Raw genomic sequence first — 26613 nt, 5'->3', positions numbered from 1 at the left:
GGAGGATTCATGGTGAAAGGCTAAGGCAGGTGCATGTTAGGCAGGACCTGATATGTCAAAAATTGTCAGAGTGAGGGGGTTCTGGGTGGCTCAGTCGGCTAAGCGTCTGACTCTTGGTCTTGGCTCAGGTCACACTCTCACAGTTCTTGGGATCGAGCCCCTGCATTGGGATTCTCTTTCTCTCTACCCCTCCTCTGCTCACATACATGCACTCTCTCGCTCTCTTTCTCTCTCTCAAAATAAATAAACAACTGTCACCCTGAAACAAGCAGTCCTTCTGTGAACAATGTGGGAAGACCTCAGGAGAGTTTTCCGAATTTCTTTAAGCTTTACAGAAGCCAACTCTAGGGTCTAAGTGAAAACCTGTACATTGTGAGATCACATATTTTAACATGGTGAATATTCTTTATTTCTTTTGATGTGTTCTGTCCTGACCAATAAAAAGGAAACTCCTTGAAGGCAGACCTTAAATTTTTCTGATCTTGCATGCCTGGAAAATTGCTAAATACTCTGCAGGTATTTGATTGAGTGAGCACGTGATTATGGCTGAAGTGACAATGTAGTTAGAGCATGTCCCAGTTTTGCCTAAGTGGAGCGGGTGGGCCGAGGGAATAGGAAACAGAAGACAAACTAGGACACAGGGGGAAAAGATGAACCAAATGAGGACTTCGAAAATGGTTTAAAAAGTAATTGTGAAGAAATGTAGGAAGCCACCATAGAACTTTCTAAAATGAGGCACTAAAGAAAAAAGAACAGGCTGAGAACAATGGCAGGGTATTTGCAAAGGTGGGAGATCCAACAAGGAGCAATTATGGGATGGACTAGGGGTTGGGAGGAAAGTGTTGTCCAGAGGAACTTGACATCCAAATTGAACTTGCAGAGCAAAGTATAGAGAAGAGCAGGAGAGTGAAGGGTGGTATTCGTGTATTAGGATGTTGAAGCAGGACTTTCTCTGCTTCAGTTGTCGTCAAAGTCTGTAGGAGGAGGGAAAAACAGAGGTGCTAAGTATCCCTTTAGTATTTCAGAGTATATGATAGTTGGTCCTCTATGCAGGAACTATACAGGGGGGGAAAAGGCAAGGAAAAAAATATCTAGGGACATTTGGGAGGTTGACATTACAAAGCGGCCAGACAGGTTTTGGAGAAGTTTCTTCAGAAGCAGCAGATTGAGTGCTGACATCCTTTGCCACACCATTCTTACCATGGTTTGTGAGGTCTAGAGACTGGTACCAGTCCTACATCCTGAAAGGCAAAAGGCAAGATGGTGGCTGGCTGGCTGGCTGCTCAGGACAGCAGAGCTGAACAGTGGAGGGAGTTGGCCTGGAGTTATTTTGACCCAAGAGACTCAGCTGGAGGACTGATGGGACTTAGGACCCAGACAGCACCAGTGCCATATTATGACAATACCCATCAAGCAAACCATTCCTGCTTTTACAGTCCTCCCTCCTTCTCAATCCACTTCTAGGGAGAAGGGAAACGCTACCCAGAGAAGGGTGGGGAAGGAGGGGACAACAAGAAAGGGAAATAGAGGGCTGCCTAAACAACCCATCACCCCATGCTTTTCCTGCTATAGACCCAAGAGAAGAAAATAAGTGGGTCGGTCCAGTAGTGAGAAGTTTTTCATCTGAAAATAGGCCCCAAGGTCTTATAACTATGGCCAACAGATAGAAGTTACAGGGGCAAACATTTTGTTTCATACGAGGAAGGCCATTTTTAAAAATGGAATATATTTGGCATATAACATGTAAATTTAAGGTGTACAGTGTGTTAATTCGACACATTTATATATTGTAGTTTGATTGTCACTGTAGCAAATTTCAACACCTCTATCATGTTACATAATTATCCTTTCTTTTTAGTGGATGGGATATTTATATTTTAGTCCTTTAGCAAGTTTGATGATTATAGTTCAATATTGTTGTCTATATTCATTATACTGCACATTAGATCTCTATGGCTTATTTACTACTTTATTTCCTTAAACATCATCAATCTTCTCCCTCTCCACCCCATACCTTGATAAACACTATTTTTATTCTCTTTTTACAAGTTTGACTTTTTTAGATTCTACATGTAAGTGATTGATATCACACAGTGCTTGTCTTTCTATGTCTGACTTATCTCACTTAGTATAATGTGCTCAAGGTCCATCTGTGTTGTCACATGTCAGGATATTGTCCTTTCTCATGGCTAAATAATATCATTTTGTGTGTGTGTGTGTGTGTGTGTGTGTGTGTGTATACCACATCTTTTCATGAGGAGCTCCTCAGCATCATGTCAAGAACATATTTCTAGAATGGTTGCAGGATCACAGAGTGCTTAAAGGGGCTAATACTGTGGAGACAGAGATACTGAAGAGATAATTCTAGCATGGGGCAGATGTTGGACCCCATGTCTTTGAGGCCTCTTTGATTTATTTACTATTAAGTTGCTATCAGTACAACTCCTAAGACTTTGTTCCTGCCTTCCTTCAAGTGTTGGATTTAACTGTATAGAGAATGGCGGTAATTTCAAACTCCATAGCTAAAATTTAAGTTCTCATTATATGAAGTTGTCATAAGCCTTTAATGGTCCCCATGAATGCTTTTGAAAATACTTTGGCTTGCACTTTGCTCTCGGCTGGGAATCATCCTCTGAGATACAGCCAGGCGGCTATGTCTTCACAAGATTTTCTCCTTGACTCCCAAGGTCTCTCTCTCCAGACTTTCTGTTTTCAACAGCATCATGGCATTGAACGCCTCCGGTGTAGTGATCTTCAAAATGAGAATTGTTCATCCCTGATGATGTTCTTATGTGATTCCTCCTTCTTAGTCACTGTTGATTTCACCAACTTTAGTAAAATGGAAAAATGAGAAGATGTAAAAAGCAAACCCTGGCATTTGTCAGCATATTTGAATTACTGTAGAATCCTATCTGTCTGCTAAGGGGGAAGCAACTGGTGGAGTGAAAGCAGGACTCAAAAATCCACCCGAGGGGAGCCAGGTGGCGGAGGACCCCAGATGCCTTGCCTTCCTTCTGTTGCCTTAGCAACAGTCACAAGGAAATCTCAGGGCCTATTGTGAAAACACATTTCCCTGCATCCTATAACTATGACAAGTACAACAGGATGCTCATTTATTTAACATGACAATTCTGACAGCAGTTATACGTTTCTCCCTACTGACACAGGCAATGGAGTGGATGAGAAGTGAACAAGAATCGAAACCTCAATCAACTTGTTGGAGTCCTCGGCAAATATATTGTGACTTTTCATTATGTCTTGAGCACAGTTCTCGACTCCAGGAGAGAGGCACAATAGAAATCAGACCATGATATCCTATACTTTAAAAGGTTATGATGTAATTAAGGGCTCAAACTCAAATAGAGTTCAAAAACAATGCTAAGTGTTATTGGGATTCAGTAAAAGGAAACAATTACTTGAGTTTTAATCTACAGAACTGACATGCCACATATTCTACTTGGCCACTCTTTTCTTCTTTTCCTCATTGATATACTTGCATTTGATTCAACAAGCTTTTGTAAGATGCCTAGGACATTTCGGATCTATCTATTAAGGATACCTGTCAGGAAAGTGCGTGTAGTATGTGTACTTTGTTTTGCAACTATGTACTAATTCAAAATTATGTTTGTTCTATGTATAATCTAAGTAATATATGTATGCCAGCATTGCCAAGGTGAGGATAAATTTTTTTATTAGACCAACACTATATCCGCGAAGGTGTTTTTGGAGGTTGTATCCTTTCCTCGTTCTACCTCTACTGTCTCAGGCCAGGCCAGGATGTTTAAGTCCTACAGACATGAATTCAACCCCCGGCTTAACTATCTACGAATTGTATATTCTTGAGCAAAGTTTGTACCCTCTTTGAGTTAATATAAAGTAACATACAAAATGCTTGGCATTGTAGGTCCATGATTTTTGTAGCTGGGTGACAGTACAGGGGATTTCATTATACCATTGTTTATGACTGAAATTTTCATTTTGAAATGTTTTAAAATGCCTGGCATCTGCAGTGTTATATGCTCTAATGTGTTTTGAACACTCTCACATCCCATCTCTTTCCCCTTCCAAAGTTAATTGGCTTCCTTTTATGATCTCTACCACACTGACCACCTGTACCACTATTATAAAACTGATCATATTTTGCCTGCAAGTGGTATTTGAACTGTTTCGAGTATTTATGACTCAACTCCTTGTATAAGCCGATATTTAGTAAATATGTTTTGATAATGATTGTTTTTATCTTTAAATCAACCAAGTCATTATAGCAGGAGCAGTTCCAAGGAAAACTTGTTATGTTTGTGCTTTTTGTACATCAATTCAAAATTGAACTTATTAAGAAATGTATATTGTCATCATAGAAAGAGCAAGGATCTTTTATACTCATGAGACCTGAGTACTGGTCACTAACTAGTAAGTGACACTGGCCAAGTTACAGTAGCCCTTTTGGCATCAGTTTCAGAATTGGTGATTACTAGTATGATGAGTTTATAGCACGTGTTTTCACAGAGGAAATGTAAACAGTTATCATAACCTCAGTAGTCCATAAAATAGTTTACAAATTCCACATTTCTCCCCCTTGTTTGCTAGCCTACCATTTTATCTGACTATTGAGTTTAAATTGTGAGATTATTAGAGAGAACTGGTCAATGTCAGCAGCTGTGTGAAATATGCTATTAACAACAAGAATTATTTTTTGTGGACTGACTCCTTTCTAAAAAGTTAGGAGTGTGGCTGGAGAGAGTCACAGATGATAGCAGATGCTGCAAATGGAAACACAGTTGTAACATATCCTTTTTAATTTGCTTTGTGTCCCATCTCAGACCCATTCTAAGTATAGATCCAAGCCCCCCAAAACTAGCTTCTCTGGTTCTCACCATTAGCACCCTCATTCTCTCTATTATTCAAGTTTGAAGACATAGGTTCAACATTGGTTCCCCTCAAGCATCAACACTAATCTTTGTCCATCCTTCTAAAATGTCCCTGACACCCAAAGCTTTCTCTCCGTCACTTCCAACTGCCAGCATAACTTACTTTAGGTTTTTATCCCTTCAAATGTAAATAATTCCAATGGCTTCCTCACTCTAAGACATTTTTTACTACCAGCTTAATTTTATAGTGTTAATTTCATTATGTCAGTTACATGCTTTTCTATTGCCTGCAATGATTAAATCCCAGTTCCTAATTTGGCCCCTATTTTTGCTCTAATTTCCCACCATTCATCTTTAGGAATACTCAGGCATATTATACTCAGTTATCCTTGGTTTGTTACATTGTCCAGTAAAGCTAGTGTTTATGTTTCCTTCTCTCTCCACATTTACAAATCTTGCCATTCCAAATCTGTGGCACTTTATCCTTTGGACCTGTTCTACAATTCTAAACCATATTGATCTTCCCTCTTTTGACTCTTCTGTAGCACTGTGTCACAATAACCCCCATTTGGTTAACTAGTCACATTACTTACTGTTTTATTTTCTAGATATATGTGGTGACAAGTATCCAAGATAACTCCCAATATCTATAGTCTTATGTGTTCAACTTCCATATCGAATCAGAGCTGGTCTGTATGACAGAAGTGATATTTTGTGACTAGGTCATAAAAGGTATTGCAACTCCAAGCTTGCTCTCTTGAATCACTTACTCAGGAGACATGTCATAAAGATACTCAAGCAACCTATGGAGAGGCTCACATGTATAGAAACCAATTTATTAGGATCAGCTTGCCAGCTCTGTGAGTGAACCACCTGAGAAATGGGTTTTCTAGCCATAGTTTAGATAAGGAACAACCAGGAGGGGTCTGAGCCATAACTGTCCAGCTAAGCCACTTCCAAACTCCTGACTCGCAGATTATAAATTGTTATTATTTTTTAAGCCACAAAGTTTTGAGGTGATGCTTTAAATAACAAATGGAAAAATAATAGTGTATTACTTACCTCCCAACTGCATTGCAAGCTCTCCCTGCATAGAACATTTGTTTGAAATTTTAAAATCCAGGCAATTATTTAGATACCATTCAACACTATAGCAAAATTAGATATTGCATTTGGAATTAGAGAAGGGAGCCATCATTTACTGAATGTCTACTGAGGGGATTTACATATGCATGAGCTTTATATACATGGAAATGGCTACATACATAGATATAGAACAAGATGTTCTCTAAAGATATAAAACATTGTACCCAAGCTGCAAAGTTATGAAGTCAATTTTTCTCTTTCTTTTATCATCATTTCTCAGACTTTATTTTTTTTAAGGTGGTGACATGATATTTGTGACAGCACTTAATAAGCTATGAAGTGTTCTATAGACATAAGGCATTCTGGCTTGCACCGATTTCTTTCTCTATTGAATACTTTAAAGGAATGCTTTATTTTTATTATTTTTTTTTGAAATTTATCGTCAAATTGGTTTCCATACAACACCCAGTGCTCATCCCAAAAGGTGCCCTCCTCAATACCTATCACCCACCCTCCCCTCCCTCCCATCCCCCATCAACCCTCAGTTTGTTCTCAGTTTTTAAGAGTCTCTTATGCTTTGGCTTTCTCCCACTCTAACCTCATTTTTTTTCCTTCCCCTCCCCCATGGGTTTCTGTTAAGTTTCTCAGGATCCACATAAGAGTGAAAACATATGGTATCTGTCTTTCTCTGTATGGGTTATTTCACTTAGCATCACACTCTCCAGTTCTATCCACATTGCTACAAAGGGCCATATTTCATTCTTTCTCATTGCCACGTAGTACTCCATTGTGTATATAAACCACAATTTCTTTATCCATTCATCAGGTGATGGACATTTAGGCTCTTTCCATAATTTGGCTATTGTTGAGAGTGCTGCTATAAACATTGGGGTACAAGTGCCTCTATGCATCAGTACTCCTGTATCCCTTGGGTGAATTCCTAGCAGTGCTATTGCTGGGTCATAGGGTAGATCTATTTTTAATTTTTTGATGAACCTCCACACTGTTTTCCAGAGTGGCTGCACCAATTTGCATTCCCACCAACAGTGCAAGAGGGTTCCCGTTTCTCCACATCCTCTCTAGCATCTATAGTCCCCTGACTTGTTCGTTTTGGCCACTCTGACTGGTGTGAGGTGATATCTGAGTGTGGTTTTGATTTGTATTTCCCTGATGAGGAGCGATGTTGAGCATCTTTTCATGTGCCTGTTGGCCATCCGGATGTCTTCTTTAGAGAAGTGTCTATTCATGTTTTCTGCCCATTTCTTCACTGGATTATTTGTTTTTTGGGTGTGGAGTTTGGTGAGTTCTTTATAAATTTTGGATACTAGCCCTTTGTCCCATATGTCATTTGCAAATATCTTTTCCCATTCCGTTGGGTGCCTTTTAGTTTTGTTGGTTGTTTCCTTTGCTGTGCAGAAGCTTTTTATCTTCATGAGGTCCCAGTAGTTCATTTTTGTAAAGGAATGCTTTAATACTTCTACTCTGGTATTCATTTTGCTTTGTAAAGACTAGAAATAGACCCTGTGTCACTGTGATACAAACACCTCTGGTTTTCTGAAAATCAGGTAAATGGCAAAAACAAAAAATTTGTGCTTTGGTACTGCATTGTATCTTTTGCTGTTATGTGCCCAGCAGATGTCTGTCAAAATGCATTAGTCAAGGTCTCTAAAGGAAAAGAGATGACTCACTGAAATGGGTAATGGATGTGAGTTTAACAAGGTTAAGGGAAATGAGGGGGAAGGAGAGACAACAATTAATGGTACCTAGAGACTGTAAGGAAGCTTCAGGATAAGGCTAGCCAACAACTCTGGGTTTTGGTAGATGAAACCAACCGGACTTAACCTAGAAGGGAGGGACCAGATGGATTAAATTCTTGGACTTTACCCTCCTTATACATTTTGCTTTCCTGTTCATGCCTTCCTACTGGCTGAATGCAAACAAAGCTGGAGGAAAGAAACTAGGGGTGATGACTTTTATACTGGTCAGCTTCCTGGGGCACAGGTGATGGAAAAAGTAGATAATTAACTGAGGTGCAGTGGAAAATATCCAACACGAAGTGTGACGTTATTTATATAATGGCAAAATAACCCCAGTTCCCAATAGTGTATGGTAGGCACAGAAACCAGAGATATATTCGAAGGGACACCTAGACACAAATCCTTATATCAGGCAGGGTCTCAGATCCGAGGTAAAAGGGGACATACGGGATTATGCCCTCAAGAAGCATGAGACTGAGGAAGTTGGTGTTTTCATTAATCATGAAAAAACGCCTTAAGTTCGAAAAGGAATATTGAATATGTAACTATCTTAATGGCATTGCCATTTAAGCTGATTATGTATAATTTCCTAGCTATTTAGCTATATAAACATGGGACCTACCTAGAAAATACTGAAAAATGGCTTAGAATCAAGCTTCACTCAGACTGACACCATTCTTTCTGTATCCATTTATAACTTCTTCACCTAATGACAATTTTTTAAAAATAATTTTAATAGTGCTCATCCATGTCTGATATGAGTAAAGGTTCATATGTTAGAAACCAACTTAACTCTAAAACATCTTTCAACTTGAACTGTAAAATTTATTTAATGCTAGTAAAGGGAAACAGACTCATAACTTGAAAAAAATCTGCTATATGGCATTTTATTTTAATTCACATGGTACTTCTATAATTTTAAACTGCAATAATCCCTCACAATTATAAGAAGCTGGTAATTTTATCATATTTTGCATAGGTGTGCAGAGTTTTCAATATATATGCATTTATGCTGTAGCCACTTTGGATTTGCTCTCATTATGTCAATGTGACATGATAAGCCTATAAAATATTCCTAAATTATGTGACCGATTTCAGAGACTCTTTCAGGATTATATAGCCCCTGACAGGAGTCCCTTAGCTGCACACTCAGAGATCATATTTTACCTAAGACAGGTACTTTGCTCAATTTATTGTAAATGCCTAAGATTGCCTAAATTAAAGCAAACCTTTTGAGTCATTTTAGTGCTTGTCAATTGTCTCGATGTACATGGCCAAGTTTATGAATATAGTTTCATCAGAAACAAATCTCAAATGTTCTTTATCATCTGCACAGCAGTTCCCACCCCCCTCCGATGATTTGGGAAGCTTTACAGTTTAAGCCAAGGGCTAGTGGAATCTAGCCTTGGCTTCAGCCACGGATCATACTGTCAGGATCTGTACCCTTTGCATCACCTCTGGGCTTGATTCCACTTTGGCACTTGCCCAGCTCCTTCCAGATGACGCTTCCAAACAAGTCTCCCTTCCTTCCTTTGGCAAATGATTGCATCTTCTAGACCAGTGGTTTTCAAACTTGAGCCTGCAGCAGAATCACCCAAAGGGCTTGTTAAAACAAATCTACTGGGGCGCCTGGGTGGCTCCACTGGTTAAGCGTCAGACTCTTCATTTCAGCTGAGGTCATGATCTCACAGTTTGTGAGTCTGAGCCCCTCTCTCTCTCTCCTCATTGGACTCCGCGCTGTCAGGATTCTCTCTTTCCTGCTCTCTCTGCCCCTCCCCTGCTCCTGCCAACTCTCTCTCTCTCAAAAAAAGAAGAAAACAAACAAACAAACAAACAAACAAACAAACAACAAATCTACACCCCAGGGTTTCTGATTTTGTAAGTTTGGAATGTGGTCCAAGAATTTGCAGTTTTGATAAGAAGCAATTCCTATGCTTGTGCAGGTAGGTATTCATAGCGCATTTTATCAGATATCATTCTAACTACCACTTTCACATGTAATAGTTCCCTCCTTAAGGTGGAAATTAAATGATTATGCAGTTTTGGTAGCAGCAGCCTTGTCCTGAAGCACCGCCATCAGCATCATATGAAATGTGTGTATGAGAAAAAAAAAGTTGTTTTTTTTTTTCCCCCAAGATTCTGGAATATTATGCCAGACCATTTAAAAATTTACACATTCACCTTGCTATGGCTATCTTCCTACTGTGGAAGAAATGAAAAGCAGTAACTGTATTTCATTTTTGAACTAATCAAATTAAAAAAATACCCTTTGTGTAAAAAGTGACAGCCTTTGGCAGCAACAGTCTTTGGCTTCTGGCTATGAACGTAATTTCAACAGTAAAGAAGCCTAAAGAAAGAAAATTATTTGCATATTTGCATGGTATTAAAGCAATATAAACAGAGTTTAAATAATATACAGTGATCTGAGTATGTGTGGGGGGGCATAGGGGTACTGTCATTATTAAATATTTTCCTTAAAAGTTCTTAACAAGAAATTAATATTCATGAATAATCAATTCCAAATGATATTGAAGGAATAATTAGATTGAGCAGAAGTTATAAATTGTGTATAACCACTAGTACTGCATAATAAAATAAAATTAACACAAAAAGGTGGTATACTAAAAACAGCTTTTTGACAGTTTCCAGAATGACTGTTTCTGCCCTAGAGACTCTAATCTAGTTCTCCCACTTGGTTATAGCCCCAAGTTTTTAAGTTGATATTGAATTCAACAACTTCTTTTCAGAGGCAATCTAAATAAAATAATAACCCCAATTCTTATTCTTTGGTATTAAATAATTTCTGGTACTTTATTTTTTAAGATTTAGAAAGGAAATTTCAAAACTTATTTTGAAAGAATGGTCTGCAGGTGGGAGGCACTCATGTCTGCACCTCAGGAGACCCTGAGTGGGTCTTCTATTCAGCTCCAGCCCCTCCAGCCATGGTCAGGGACCAGCCCAGCCGACCCAGGGACCTGGCAGGAGACAAGCCGATCCTTGTGTCCAGAGCCAGGTCTGCAGAACTCAATCTGGGTTATAGAACCTGAAACAGCTCTAGGGCTTGGTTCCAGACCCTGTTAGGCATGGTCCAGGGTAGTCTAGTGACTGGGTCCCACACATGGACCCAGTCTAGTGACCAGACAGCAGTTCTCCCAGGAATCTGGCAGGAACTACACGTGCCATGTACCTGGTAATCAGCCTGCTGTCTGAGAACCCAATTTTGGACCGTGAAATGGACCTGTGTTTCAGGGCCACTCTACTGAACAAGGTACTAGATGCAATACTGTCCTCACAGGGACCTGACAGGATCCAGTCTGCCCAGACCCTTAATAGTAACCTCACCAATCATGTATACCACTGCTGACCCAGTGAAAGCCTCATGACCAGCACTAACCCAGTATGACTGAAATTCCAGAGGTAATCCTATATCAGCTGAGGAATCAGACAGGAGAACGTCTTTACCTACAGAAACCAGTCTGTAAAGGCTGGAAGAGGAGATGACTCCTTTTAATGCAGACACAAATGTAAGGCTATGTGAATCATAAAGAATCAGGCAAATGGGACACCACCAAAGGAAATTTATAAAGCTACACCCGTATGCTACCTACAAGAGACTCATTTTATCTTGAAGGACACATAGGTTGAAAGTGAAGGGATGGAAAAAGAATGCAAATGGTAATGAAAAGAAAGCAAGAGTAATTATCTTTGTATCAGATAAAATGGACCTTCAGTCAGAGGTGGTCACAAGAGACAATGAAATTCTTTATATAGTGATAAAAGTGTAAATTCATCAACAGGATATTACAATTATAAATATATAAGCACCCAGCCTCAGAGCACAGAAATATTTAAAGCACATTAACGGAACTGAAGGGAGAAATAGACAGCAATACAGTAACAGTAGAGGATTTTTAATACTCCACTTTTTACAGTGGATAGGTCATCCAAAGAGAATATTAGTAAGACAACAGCAGATCTGAATAACCCTACAGACCAAATAAACCTAAGGCATATGCAGAACATTCCATCCAACTGCATAAAAATACATACTCTTCTCAAGTGTAAACAGTGCATTCTGAAGGATAGATCATACATTGGGCCACAAAGCGAGCCTTAACAAATGTAAGAAGATTGAAATAATATCTAGTATCTTTTCTGACCACAATGATATTAAACCAATAATAGAAGGAAGACTGAAAAATTTACAAATAATGAACAACCAATGGGTCAAAGAAGAAATCAAAAGGAAAATCAGAAAGTACGTTGAGGCAAATGAAAACACAACATATTAAAACCTCTTGCTAGACTACCAAAGGAAAAAAAAAAGAAAGGACTCAAATAAAATTATAAATGAAAGAGAAGACATTACAACTGACATCACAGTAATAAATGATCATAACAGGCTATTGTGAACAATTATATGCCCCAAACTTGGATAACCTAGAAGAAATGGATAAATTCCTAGAAGCATGAATCACAAAGACATGGAAAATGACTAAGGAAATTGATTCAGTCATCAAAAATCTCCGAAATCAAAGAAAAACCCAGTCCTAGATGCTTTTACCAGTTATTCTACGAAATATTTAAAGAAAAACTAATATCAATCCCTCCCAAAGTCTTCCAAATGCTGAAGAGGAAGGAATACTCTCAAACTCATTTTATGAGGCCAGCATTACCCCGATACCAAAGCCAGATAAGGACACTGCAAGAAAACTACAGGCCGCCAGGTACTGAATACCATGGGGATAAAGACACAGCATAAAGAATATACTCACTGATATTGTAATAATGTTGTATGGTGATAGATGGCAGCTACACTTGTGGTGAGCAGAGCATAATGTATGGAGTTTCAGATCACTATGCTGTACCCCTGAAACTAATACAACATTGTGTGTGGGCTATATTTCAATGAAAAAAGGAAAGTAGCTTCCAAATCCCCAATGAATGCAGATGGAAAAATTATCAACGAAACTCTAGCAAACCACATTCAATAGCACATAAGAAGGATACACCAAAATCAAGTGAGATACATCCCTGAGATGCAAGGATAGTATGTAAATTGATAAATGTGGTATACCACATTAAGAGAATGAAGAATAAAATCATATTATCCTCTCAATAGACACAGAAAAAGCGTTTAACAAAATTCAACCCCCTTTCATGATAAAATCTCTCAACAAATTGGGTATAGAAGGAACATCATTCAACATAGTAAAAGCCACATATGAAAAATTGACAGCTAATATCATTCTCAGTTGTTTTTCACCATTGAAAAATTGAAAGTTTTTCTTTTATAATCAGGAATAAGACAAGGATGACCACTCTCACCACTCCTACTTATCATAGTACTGAAAATCTAACTGAGGAAACACAAAGAAATAAAAAGAATCTAAATTGGAAAGGAAGAAAGAAAAGTGTCTCTGTTTGTAGATAACATGATCCTACATGTAGCAAAACCTAAAGATACCACCAAAAAACAGAACTAATAAGTGAATTCAGTAAAGTTTCAGGATACAAAATCAACCTACAAAAAACAGTAGCATTTCTATACACTAACAACAAAACATCTCAAAAAGCAATAAAGACAATCCATTCACAGTAGCATCAAAAACAATAAAACTCTCAGGAATAAATTTAATCAGGGAGGTGAAAATCTGTACACTGCCATCTATAAGACGTTGATGACAGATTGGGGGAAACACAAGTACTTGGAAAAATATCCATGTTCATGTGTTGGAAAACTTAATATTGTTAAAATGTTCATACTACCCAAAGCCATCTATAGATTTGATACAATCCCTATCAACATTGCAATGGCAGGTTTTTTTTTTCAGGAATAGGAAAAACAATCCTAAAACTCATAGGGAACCACAAAAAATCCTGAATAGCCAAAGCAAACTTGAGAAAGAAATGCATTCTTTCTTGTGGGAAATAAGTTTAACAATTCTGTACTTGCACCAATGGGTGAACATGGCTTATGGCGGAAAGGCGTCTGAGAACAGAGGTGAAAGCCAGTATAGGGTGAAGACGCCCAAGGTTAGCTAGTGAAAAGGGTGCCTTGTTAGTCTTGAGGCAGCATGCTCGAACAATATTATTAAACTTTGGAGATAACAGCTACTTAGCTGTATCACCAACAGAGAAACGCTGTCCATCTGGCATCTGGCCCCAATACATTATTGTGCTTTAATCTCAACTTCTAATGCCACTCACCCCCAAACCCTTTGCTTCTTACCCACACAAATTATTGGTCACTAGCTTATTGTTCTCTTCTGTGTGTTCACCACATATGTAAAACCTTGAGAGCTCAATAAACACAGAGACAAAACCTCTGTTTGGGGCTCTCGTCTCCTCCTGGACATTAGCCTTTCTCATTTTTATTTCTGCATCTGCTCTCTTGCTGAACAAAACTCCAGACTCATAGTCTGCGACACTCTCCAGGTAGAGGCATCACATTTCCTGATTTTAAGCTATGTTACAAAGTTGTAGTAATCAAAACAATATCGTACTGCTATAAAACACCTAAACCAATGAAACAGAATCAAGGGCCTATAAATAAAAGCACACATATATGGTCAACTAACATTTGACAAGGGAGCCAAGAATACTCAATGGGGATAAAAATAATGTCTTCAATAAGTGGCATTGGTTAAATGGGATATTCACATGCAAAGGAAATGAAATTGGCTTCCTATCTTACACCATTCACAAAAATTAACTTGAAATGGAATAGAGACTTACATGTAAGACTTGAAACCAGAAAAATCCTAGGGGAAAAAAAAAACAAGAAAAACCTCCTTGACATTTCTCTTAACAATGATTTTTTGGATATGATACCAAAAGCACAAACAACAAAGGTAAAATAAACAAATAGAACTACATCAAACTAAAAAGCTTCTACACAGCAAAAGAAACAATCAACAGAATGGAAAGACAGCCTATGGGATAGGAGAAAATATTTGCAAACCATATATCTGATAAGGGGTTAATGTTAAAATATATATAAAGAATTCATACCATGTAAGAGCAAGAATGCAAACAATCTGATTTAAAAATGGGTGTCAATTACATCTCAATTATGCCAGAAAAAAAAAAAAGGAAAAAATGGGTGGAGGACTTGTATAGACATTCTTCTAGAGAAGACATACATAAGCCAAGGGGTACATGAAAGGATGCTCAACCTCATTAATTGCTATGGAAATGCCAATCAAAATCATAAGAAAATAGTATCTCATAACTGTTAGAATGACTATTATCAAAATTGGATGAGAGATAGTAAATGTCAGTGAGGATGTGGAGAAAAGGGAGCCCTAGTGCACTGTAGGTGATATAAAATGATACAAAATATAATATAATATGTAATATAAAATGGTCCAGCCACTAAGGAAGACAATATGGAGGTGCCTTCAAAATTAAAAACAGAGCTACCACAGAGCTCTACACCAGAGTTCCATCACTGGGTATTTATCTGGAGGAAATGAAATCATTATCTCAAAGAAATATATGCACCCCCATGTCACTGCAGCATTATTCACAAAATGCCTCGACATAGAAACAACCTATGGAAGATGAATGGATAAAGGATATGTGCTATGTGTATATGATGGTATATATTCAGACATGTATATTCAGACATAAAAAAGAAGAAAATCTTGCTATTTGTGACAACATGGATAGGACTTGGCATTAGGGGCACCTGGGTGGCTCAGTCAGTTGAGCTTCCAGCTTCGGCTCAGGTCTTGATCTCAGGGTTCATGGGTTCAAGCCCCGCCTGGGTCTGACTGCTGACAGCATGGAGCCTGCTTAGGATTCTCTGTCTCCCTCTCTCTTTGCCCCTCCCCGACTCATGCTCTCTTTCTCAAAAGTAAATAAACATAAAAAAAAAAAGAAATTGAGGGCATTATGCTAAGTGACTTAAGTCAGAGAAAACTAAATATTGTATGATCTCACTTATATGTGGAATTAAAAAAAAACCAAACTCATAGAAATAAAGTCAAATGGTGGTGCTAGGACCTGGAGGGTGGGGAATTGGGGAGATCTTGGTCAAAGTGTATACACTCACAGTTATGAGTAAGTTCTAGGGATCTAATATTCTGTTTGGTGACTGTAGTAAGAATACTATGGTATATATTGAAAGTTGCTAAGAGAATAGAATAAATGTTCTCACCACACACACAAAATCTGTAATTATATGAGGTAATGGATGTGTTAACTAACCTTATTGTGGTAAACCATTTCATAATATATATGTATATCAAATCATCATGTACACCTCAAACCTATCAACATTATATGTCAGTTATATCTCAAGAAAGCTGAAAACAAATTTTAGATATTTTTTTTTTAAAGAAAGTAAGAATGTCTGCATAGGACACTGTTGTATCAGGGAACCTTATCGTAGTCATTTTTGTTTCTGGAATGAACTTCATCTTTTTTCAGTTTTATGTCTAACTTATTCTCATTTAATACTCACGACCACTGATAGAAAACCTCACCTTAGGATGAAAGGGCTGTCTGGTAATTTTATGATGTAACCACAAGCCCCAGTGGGCAAACAGATACGGAATTTGGTTCAGGAAAAAGACTATTATCCTCAGAACATAGGCTATCAAATTGACAATGAGCCACTGTTTGTTTGTCCAACCACTGAATCAAATTGCACTTCTGAAAGAGGGCTATGATGAGTGAATTTGACTGATTATACATGAAAATTCAAATTCACCGTCTTCTTAGGTGGTGCTTTAGTGTAAGCACAGTTTTTCTAATGCTGTCAGCAGCTTTTCTATTCACAGCAGCAGCGATCCAATTAAAATGGCCATCAGAGCAGAGCTGAACGGCATTAAATGGTTCCCATTAATGTCATATTTAATTTAGAAGTACAGTGTTGAGGGTGCTCATTACCATCCTCTGCAAATCTTCATTCAGCTTGTAGACATCAAGTTTTCTAAATTATATTTACATCTTTTAGGAAAGATAAAGATCAACTTGCTTGTATTCCAAAACAACTCTGCCAGGTTTCTTATGTCCCTTTAAATCAGAAACACTCCGTCGCCTGGTTTAAACCAGTTTTCTGTAGCAATCTTTCATGAAGGTATAAGGAGGAGGGACATGTACTTTAGAACAAACCTAAAGCAAATCACAAACTGCTAGGAGCCTTATGTAAACATATCTTCCAGAAGGTAAAGGACAGAATCCGAACTGAATTAGTCTCTTGGGATTTCCAGGATTCACAATATTATCGAGCGTATTTTACCACATAATTTAGAATCAGGAAATAGGAAGCTCTAATAATTAAAAGAAGATGTGAGGAGTGCAATAACAGTCACACTGGCACCATGTGACCTTGGTGATACTTCAGGCTTCCTCCCAAGTGTCAACTCAGTGCAAGATCGAATGGTGAGCTTTAATAGATTTGTTCAGCCTAGACACCCTCATTCTGATCTTCAAATGTAATTTTTTGACAAACGTGTATATTTTTTAGAAACATCTGATTTATATCATAAAGATTAGTCTACAAAGAAATATACCTCGATAATAAGAAGACAAAACTAAAAACATTAAGAATGGGCAAAATATATGAACAATCTATGGAGGAAAAAGCTAGAGTGTCTACAAACACATGAAAATATATTCAAACAGAAGAGTAATCAGAAAAGTACAAATCAAATAACAAAATACCATTTCATAATTATCAGAATGGCAAACATTTTAGTGTAATAGTGTCAGGTTTCAGGAAAGTTATAGAAGTTTGGGACTCTACACCAGTGGAATGTAAACTGATGAAATAACTGGAGAGTAATTTGACATTAAAATAGAACATCTATATATCCTTTGAATAGAAGTCTCTATTCTAGGCTTATAACATACAAAATAACTGAGGCATGTATATGGGTATAAGGTAGATTAGATGCTATGATGAAATATTTTTTCCTTCTAATTTTATATTTTAACTTAAGTTCAAACTTACAGAGAAGTTTCTAGAATAATACAAATAATTCATCCACATATTCCAAATGTTAACCCATTTTCATGCTCTCATCCTCTTCATCTGTAGTAAATTATTCATCTGACCCATTTGAGAAAAAGTTGCAAACATAATGTTCCATCACTCTTTAGATATGTCAACATATGATTCCTAAAAATAAGAACACATTCTCACTTAACCAGAATATAATTATCAAAATCAGGAAATTAATATTGATTCCATATTATTACCTAATCTACAGACCTATTCAAATTTCATTAATTGTCCCAATCTTACTCTTCATGATATAAGAAAATGCCAGATCATGTACTGCATTCTAATATTGTGTCTTTGGTTTCCTTTAATCTGGAAGATTTCCTCAATTTGTTTGTTTGTTTGTTTGTTTGTTTTTGTGACATTTGACACATTTGAAGGATGATGAGCCAGTTAATTTTTGAAAATCCCCAATCTGGATTTATGCAATGTTTCCTTATGATTACATTCAGTTTATGTGTTTTTGGCAGGAATAACACAGAAGTGAGGCTGTGTCCTCAGTGCGTCTATCAGGAGACACATGATGTTGATCTGTTCCATTATGGTGTCATTTATTTTGATCACTTGGATAAAAATCATTTGGCAGGTTTCTCTACTTACAAGTTACCATCTTTCTCTTGGTAATTAAGAAGCAATTTGGAGGGACATACAAAATTTTTATTTTTCCTTGAAAAGATACATTCATATGCAAGGCATGCTCTTTGCCATTCTGGTCACAGATTTTGACAAAGTTAGGGCAAGTTCAACTGAAAAGATCAGGAAAACAAGGTATTATATGCGCGTGTGTGCGTGCGCGCGCGCACACACACACACACACACACACACAATGGGTACAAGTAGTCACATAAATTCTCCATAAATGATAAACACTTTCACTTTCCCATTAATTTATCACTTAACTATTTTTGTCATGTTGGACCTTATGTGTGTTTTTTCCTACCCATTTTCATAGACTTGACTGCTGTCAAGAAATACTAATGAAACTAACAATAGAAATATCTTTGTTCCATTAAGTTGCTGGTATCATTACAAATATTATATTAAGTACTATATTAAGTGCTGTATTAAATTATTAAGCCCTTTAGCCAAGTGAAAAGTACTGTATTAGAGACCTCTTAGTTTAACAATGTTTCTTTCTGCAGAAACACTCTTTCTTAGGGAATTTTCCCCCTTTGGACTACTTTCAAAGCCCAAATAAGCAGATAGCAAGCCACACATCACCCATCCTTCTGGCCAGAGACAAATAGACACTTTGATCAAGTACAATTGGGCAACTTGACCAAGTTGAAGTAATCAGACTGCTTCCTAAGAATTGTGTATTGAGATACCAATAATATAGAAAGTTAGCTAGAGGGTAAGGACATTTAAAGTTGAGTCTGGCCAATCACCTTGTATCTTGAGGGGAAAGCAGAGAAATCTTCTCTCAATGGGGCAGAAAAGATGATGTGCAAATGTAGCAAACTTAAGCAAAACCAAGACAGCAATAGAGTAAAAACCAGAGAGTAAGAGAGCAAAAACAAACAGACAAAAACAAAAAACCCACACAAAAACAAAAACAAAGAGGAGAGTAAGACCATACAAAAGAAAGAAGAAAAATAAAGCAACATAGGGATAAATAAATATAGAAAGAAAATGAATCATTTTGTGTATCTGAGAAAAAGGTATTCTTGGCAAATTCACTGGGAGAATTTGCAGTAAGACCAACAACATATGGTTTAGAAAGTTTATGCCACAAAGGACACCTTCTACAATTTGTACCAAGGTGTGAAGGTTAATTTTATGGGTCAACTTGACTGGGCAATGGTGCCCAAATACTTGGTTAAATCTTATTCTGTGTATTTCTCTCATGGTGTTTTTGGATGAAATGATATTTAAGCTGGTGGACTTTGAGTGAAGCAGCTCAAATAATCAACTCCATTATTTGAGCTGGTTTCATTCAATCAGCTGAAGTCCTTACTTGCACAAAACTGATTTCCTCTGAGCAAGAAGGAATTTGACCAGTCAATTGCCTTTGGATTCAGACGGCAAGTTTCCCCTAAGTCCTCAGACTGCTGGATTTATGTATTTTGGACTTATCAAACCTCCACATTGCATAGGCCAATTTCTTTTCTTTTCTTTTCTTTTCTTTTCTTTTCTTTTCTTTTCTTTTCTTTTCTTTTCTTTTCTTCTCCTTTTCTCTTCTTTTCTTTTTTCTCCTTTCCTTTCTCCTTCCTTCCTTCCTTCCTTCCTTCCTTCCTTCCTTCTTTCTTTTTCTTTTTTGAAAGAGAGAGAGAAGCGGGGTGGGGGGTGGGGGGAGAGAATCCCAAGCAGCCTCCATGCTCAGCACAGAGCCTGATTATGGGCTCCATCTCAGGACCTGAGCTAAAATCAAGAGTCAGATGCTCAACCAACTGAGACACCCAGGCACCCCTAAATTATTGTTCTGACAAGAGAATATTTGCATGTTTGATATTTTCTGATATTTTTTATAAGTTCTCCTCTCAATGTCCAATTGGCAAAGAAAAGTTAAGTGGATATCATCTCTGACAGTAATGTTAGTAATAGACTCCCAAGCGAGGATGGACCAGGTTGTGACTAAAAATCTCAAGGACAGAAGAAGAATCTTTGTATACTTATGAAGAATGCAGGGTAGGAACCTCCACTGCTTATCAAGGAAGGGAACTTCACAGAATAAGGTTGAGAAATTATGTATTCATTCACTCACCAAATAATTATGGAACAACAATTACCTGTCAGGTATTATTCTAAGCACCCCATGGAGCTTACATTCAAGAGGGGACAGAGAAAGAATAAAAAAATAAATATGCAAAGTATGTGTATGTTAAAAAAGTGATAAACACTTTGGGAAAAAAGCCAAAAGGTGGAGAAGGGTTAGTTGTGCATTTTAAAACATAGATATCAAGGTAGGTCTATTTGAGAACATGATATTTTTGTAAGGAATTAAAGGAGCTAAAGGCATTGGCCAGGGTTGTGTGTGGGAAAGAGAGCAACAGGCAGGGTGATCAGCTACTGCAAAAATAGAACTGTAGGCACATGCCTGACACCTTCAAAGAATAGACCGGGGTGGCTGTTGTTAGTGGCTACAGTGGGGTGAGGGAGGGACAGATTAATCAGAGGTGAGGTCAAGAAGGATAACAAGGGGGCCAGGGCCCAGTTTTTATGGCACTCTCTGGAGCTTTATAGGCTATTATAAGGACTAGGCTTTTGTTCTTCGTGAGATGGGGAGTCTTTGGAGGGTTTTGAAGAAAGTGACATAATTTTTAAAAAGCCTTTTTGTTATGAAAAGTTTTTAAAAATATTTTTTAATGTTTATTTTTTGAGAAAGAGAACAGTGTGAGTGGAGGAGGGGCAGAGAAAGAAGGAGACACAGAATCCAAAGCAGGCTCCAGGCTGTTAGCACAGAGCCTGATGTGAGGCTTGAAATCATGAACTGCGAGATCATGACCTGGGCCAAAGTTGGACATTTAACCAACTGAGCCACCCAGGCACCCCTATTATGGAAAGTTTTAAAGACACAAGGGAAGAGAGGAGCATATCAAACCCCTGAGCACTCACCACCAAGCTGTAATAACCACTAACATTCTGCCATCTTTGTTTTAATTATCTTTCTTTATTATTTTTAACTTAATCATGAAACGCACAAATCTCAAAAGCAAAGTCTGATGCGGTGGGAAAAATATATACATCTATGTAGCCAACACCCAGATAAAGATATAAAACATTTCTATTACCCTTGAAAGTTCCTTTGTGCTCTTTTCCAGTCAAATCCATTCAGCCAGAAAGGAAACCACTATTCAAGTGTCTATCATATAGTTTCTCTCTTTTTTTTAATATGAAATTTATTATCAAATTGGTTTCCATACAACACCCAGTGCTCATCCCAAAAGGTGCCCTCCTCAATACCCGTCACCCACCCTCCCCTCCCTCTCACCCCCCATCAACCCTCAGTGTGTTCTTAGTTTTTTTTTTCAATATATGAAGTTTATTGTCAAACTGGTTTCCATACAACACCCAGTGCTCATCCCAAAAGGTGCCCTCCTCAATACCCATCACCCACCCTCCCCTCCCTCCCACCCCCCATCAACCCTCAGTTTGTTCTCAGTTTTTAAGAGTCTCTTATGCTTTGGCTCTCTCCCTCTCTAACCTCTTTTTTTTTCTTCCCCTCCCCCATGGATTTCTGTTAAGTTTCTCAGGATCCACATAAGAGTGAAAACATATGGTATCTGTCTTTCTCTGTATGACTTATTTCACTTAGCATAACACTTCCAGTTCCATCCACGTTGCTACAAAAGGCCATATTTCATTCTTTCTCATTGCCACGTAGTATTCCATTGTGTATATAAACCACAATTTCTTTATCCATTCATCAGGTGATGGACATTTAGGCTCTTTCCACAATTTGGCTATTGTTGAGAGTGCTGCTATAAACATTGGGGTACAAGTGTCCCTATGCATCAGTACTCCTGTATCCCTTGGGTAAATTCCTAGCAGTGCTACTGCTGGGTCATAGGGTAGGTCTATTTTTAATTTTTTGAGGAACCTCCACACTGCTTTCCAGAGCGGCTGCACCAATTTGCATTCCCACCAACAGTGCAAGAGGGTTCCCGTTTCTCCACATCCTCTCTAGCATCTATAGTCCCCTGACTTGTTCATTTTGGCCACTCTGACTGGTGTGAGGTGATATCTGAGTGTGGTTTTGGTTTGTATTTCCCTGATGAGGAGCGATGTTGAGCATCTTTTCATGTGCCTGTTGGCCATCCGGATGTCTTCTTTAGAGAAGTGTCTATTCATGTTTTCTGCCCATTTCTTCACTGGATTATTTGTTTTTTGGGTGTGGAGTTTGGTGAACTCTTTATAGATTTTGGATACTAGCCCTTTGTCCGATATGTCATTTACAAATATCTTTTCCCATTGGTTTCCTTTTAGATAGTCTCTCTTAATACTCTGTCTGCTTTTCCCAGACTATGCACCTGTCTTCAGAAATGAAAATATTGAATATTGTCACCCTTAGCTCATGTACGATGACTTTATCCACCACTGGAATTTTTGAATCCACCTTTTTCCCCCAAATCTTTATAAGAGTGCACATATATACATACATATATATATATATATATGTATATATATATATATATATATATATATATATATATATAGTTTAAATCTCCCCTCCACACACATCCTTCTACCACATATGGAATTGCTCAACTGGATGAGACATTCAGACAGAAAGGAAATGAGGACCAAGCACTAAGCCATGGGGTGCTCTCCTTTAGTGCATGACAAAAACGGGATAAAGAGCTTATTAAATTGTCCCAGAAGACAGACAGTGAATATTAGGAAAGAAGGAAACTTCCCCTTAATCTTTGTTGGTGGAGGCAAAGCAGTCTGCAGAAAAGTGGCTTTAGTCCCCATGTGTGGGCCACTAACTTGATCCCTGTTGAGAAAGTCTGGGGAAGTTCTATGGTATTCCTCCTACACAGAACTCTCTTGTCCCCAAAGACCAGGCTGTAGAAAGTTTGGGGGAAGGAAGGCCTTTATCTCAGTGTGTAGATGTTCTCTTGAGAATACTGCTTACTGTGTAATATAATTCTGAGAAGATAATAAGGCAATTCCTGTTGACAAACTTCTGGGACACGGTTTATTTCTTGCAGTTCTAAAACCCTAACTCCCTATAAAAGAAAACAGTTACTTAATTTGTGGTTATTTAAAAAGGGAGTATTTCTGCTGGATTTTGCGCAAGAATTCCCCTAACTCCAGTAGGTACCTGATGACTTTTCTGTTCCTGCTTCTAGTCCTCTGTGAGGCCCAAGGACACCACCTGCTGTTGATGTTCCTAAACTATTTTAATAGTCTAAGAAAGCCTCTTTAAAAAAACAAAACAAAACAAAACAAAACAAAACAAAACAAAACAAAAAAAACTTAGGTTACTTGAATTAGCGTTCTGTTGCTGGCCTTCAAAGGATCCTAACTAAGACAAGGAAAAACGTTTCTGATTATGACAGATGATGAAATTTGTTGTAAGACTGTCTGCTCTATACCTGGCTCCTACTTCCAGATTCCAGTCTTCATCTTTCGACCTATCCCTAAATCCACCACTTAAGTGACACCACACTATGTGAAATAGAAATCACATATCTGGATATCGTCTTCTAATTTCCTTTTGCAAGGGCACATATTTAGCTCAAATGGCTACCTTTAAGGCTTCTTTAGTGTTCTAAACTTGGTTATTAAATGTGGAGAACCTTTTAAAAAAACACCAAAACTTTGGATTTGTTTTCTACTTGTAACAATACAATTTAATAGGCCATAGTCACAATGCAGTATCTGGCAAAAGTTCTATTACATGATTGAAACTCAATTTCAAGGGTTTTAAACTATTTAAAATAATTGCTACATTTCCTAAATATAGGAAAACTTTAATAATTCAGATTACTTAAAGTATCCTTTTGTGTTATACAAAAGGCTTTTTATTTGTTTTAAATACAGTGTTGTTACAAAATAGCACAGACTAAAAATCAATAGTGTTCATAAATAGAAGTAGTAGCTGGAACTACTTTAATGAACTCATTTATTTGTTCAACATAGCTTTTCAGTGACCACTCTGTGCAAACTGCTGAGCTAGAACTAAGATTACATTAATTATAACTACCTTAGATTTTCTGCTATTTAGTAATTGAATATAGCTTGCTATAGATTATACCTTTCCCTTAAATCTTGTTTATAATTTTCAAGAATCTGCTATTGAATGTAGTACTAATACAGCTCATTAATTTAGTAACCAATAAAATAGTAGAAATTGGAAAGCGTTAGAGATCTAAATGAAGTCTCCCTGGGGTGCAGTTCTGTTTACAAGAGTCTGAACTTTACACTAAGTTTTAAATCCTTGATTTCAGGCTGAAAGGAGACTGAGAGGATAATATGAAGAATTTGAATGAGAAAAATTAATGGGCAAGAAAGAGTGTATGACATGGAATAATGAAAAGTCAAAAAAAAAAAGGAACCAGATTCACATATAGCAAGCAATGGATTATTATACAAATAAAATGGGAAACTTCAAACTATGCACTGTTCTAAATATTATCAAGATTTATAAGATCAGGGAGTCTGGGTATAGAAACTCCATCATTTTAATATTTTTTATTATGCTCAATTCTTGCCTGAAAAACAGTTTTGAAATATGAAAATATTGCAGCCAATATCATGTAAACAAAGTGCAACCTGTGTGAGTTTGGTGATACTTGCAAGGTAACATAAAAACAAAATCAATCTCACCCAGTTGGTAACTTTGTTTGAATGTTTGAATAAAACAAAAATTCAATAAACAGCCTGAATACAATATTATCACCAGAGTATTCTAAAGGTTTTCTCATTTATAAAGGAATTTTTTTTTAAGGCAGAGCTAAATTATAAGATCCCAAACCAAATATACAGTCTGAGTTATTCAGTCAAAAAAACTCGTCGTCTTATTAGACAGGAAGTTATTTAAAGGCAAGGATCTCTCTGTCCTTAGCAACTCCCTAAAAACACATGATATCATTTGTTCTTGAAGTCATACACCCAGTTCCTAGTGATTTCTACCTTATTTTCCAAATGGGATTAAGTGGTTTTCAAATCCATTCTGAAATTCTTTAACAAAAAGCTCTTACCATTTCCTAGGATTCTAAATCAATTTTTTTCTTCCACTTAAAAAGTTTGGAAACCATTTATTAATAAGATAGCAATTCTATTTCTCTCAGTATTTAAAAGATTATTGATAGTAGTTCCGTATTTCCGTCTATTTATTCTTAATTCCTCCAGATAAGATTTATGTTTCTATGGAGATCCAGTTGTTCCCTTATCTCTTTCTTCATCTTTTCTTTAAGCAGTTTACTGTAAACTTTATGGTTTGAACTGAATATTTGTGACTCCCACTCCCGACCCCCCCCTCCACCAAAATTAATATCTTGAAATCCTAACCCCCAAAATGATAATATTAGAAGGTTGGGTCTTTGGGAGATGATTAGGTTATAGGGGTGAAGCTCTCACGAATGGGTTTAGTGCCTTTTTAAAGGGATTCCAGAGAGCTCTCTTGCCGTCTTTCCACCAGGGGAGGATACAATGAGAAGTTGACAGTCTACAACTCAGAAGACAATCTTCACCAGAACTTGACTGATCTTGACTGATCCCTTGATCTCAAGCTTCCAGCCTCCAGAACTGTGAGAAATACATTTCAGTTGTTTATGAATCACCCGGTTTGTGGGTTTTTTGTTATTGCGGCCCAAAGTAGGAGACTTTTCAGTGTGAAAATCTTTCTTCTACTAAATTAAGGGGGAAGAAAAGAGGTAGCTAGTGCCATCATTTTGGCCTATTAATTATGGTGGGTACTATAAAGCCCTATGAAAAGCCCTCTTCAGGACCAAAAGACATTCCCCAGCAGCTGGGAGTGCTGTTAGCTGACAACATTCCCCAGGGATTGCTCTCTGTTGGAAAACACTTCCCCCAGTTTTTCTGAGGCAGCCTGCAGCCCATGCCAGGTCAATGAGGGGGTATGAAGACAGCAGTCTCTTTGCCCCAGCTGACAACCCAGCAGACTGCCACCTTAGAGAGTTTCCTGTGAAGTCAGCTCATGCCTTTATTGACATGGAATCCTAAACGAAATTTTCCCTCTGCCCAATCCTGCTTCCTTCCATTCTCCAGCAGGTGTCGAGTTCAAGATTTTTCGCTGATTCAAGCTAGTTTTAACTTCCATCTCAGAGACTGCTTTCCCAGGAATCCAGTCAACAACAGTGATTTTTCTAAAGAAGAGTAATCTCTTTCTTGACATGTGCTGGCTGGTGGCTCAGAGCCTGCTTGGGATTCTCTTTCCCTCTCTCTCTCCTTTCCCTGCTTGTACTCTGTCTCTCTT

The 26613-nt window shown here is 37.7% G+C and overlaps 1 long non-coding RNA gene across 1 annotated transcript; it reads right to left on the bottom strand.

The window, feature by feature from the left end:
• Window positions 1-2528: 2528 nt before the first annotated feature.
• On the bottom strand, window positions 2529-5548 carry LOC122238445. Its single transcript, XR_006217362.1, has 2 exons — window positions 5462-5548; window positions 2529-2829 (listed from the first exon to the last, which is right to left on the bottom strand). It is a non-coding gene; the product is annotated as an uncharacterized LOC122238445 (long non-coding RNA).
• Window positions 5549-26613: the final 21065 nt, after the last annotated feature.

This window comes from Panthera tigris, chromosome B2, assembly GCF_018350195.1.
Source record: "Panthera tigris isolate Pti1 chromosome B2, P.tigris_Pti1_mat1.1, whole genome shotgun sequence".
NCBI classification, from domain to species: Eukaryota; Metazoa; Chordata; class Mammalia; order Carnivora; family Felidae; genus Panthera; species Panthera tigris.
This window is presented reverse-complemented; position numbering and strand designations above follow the sequence as displayed.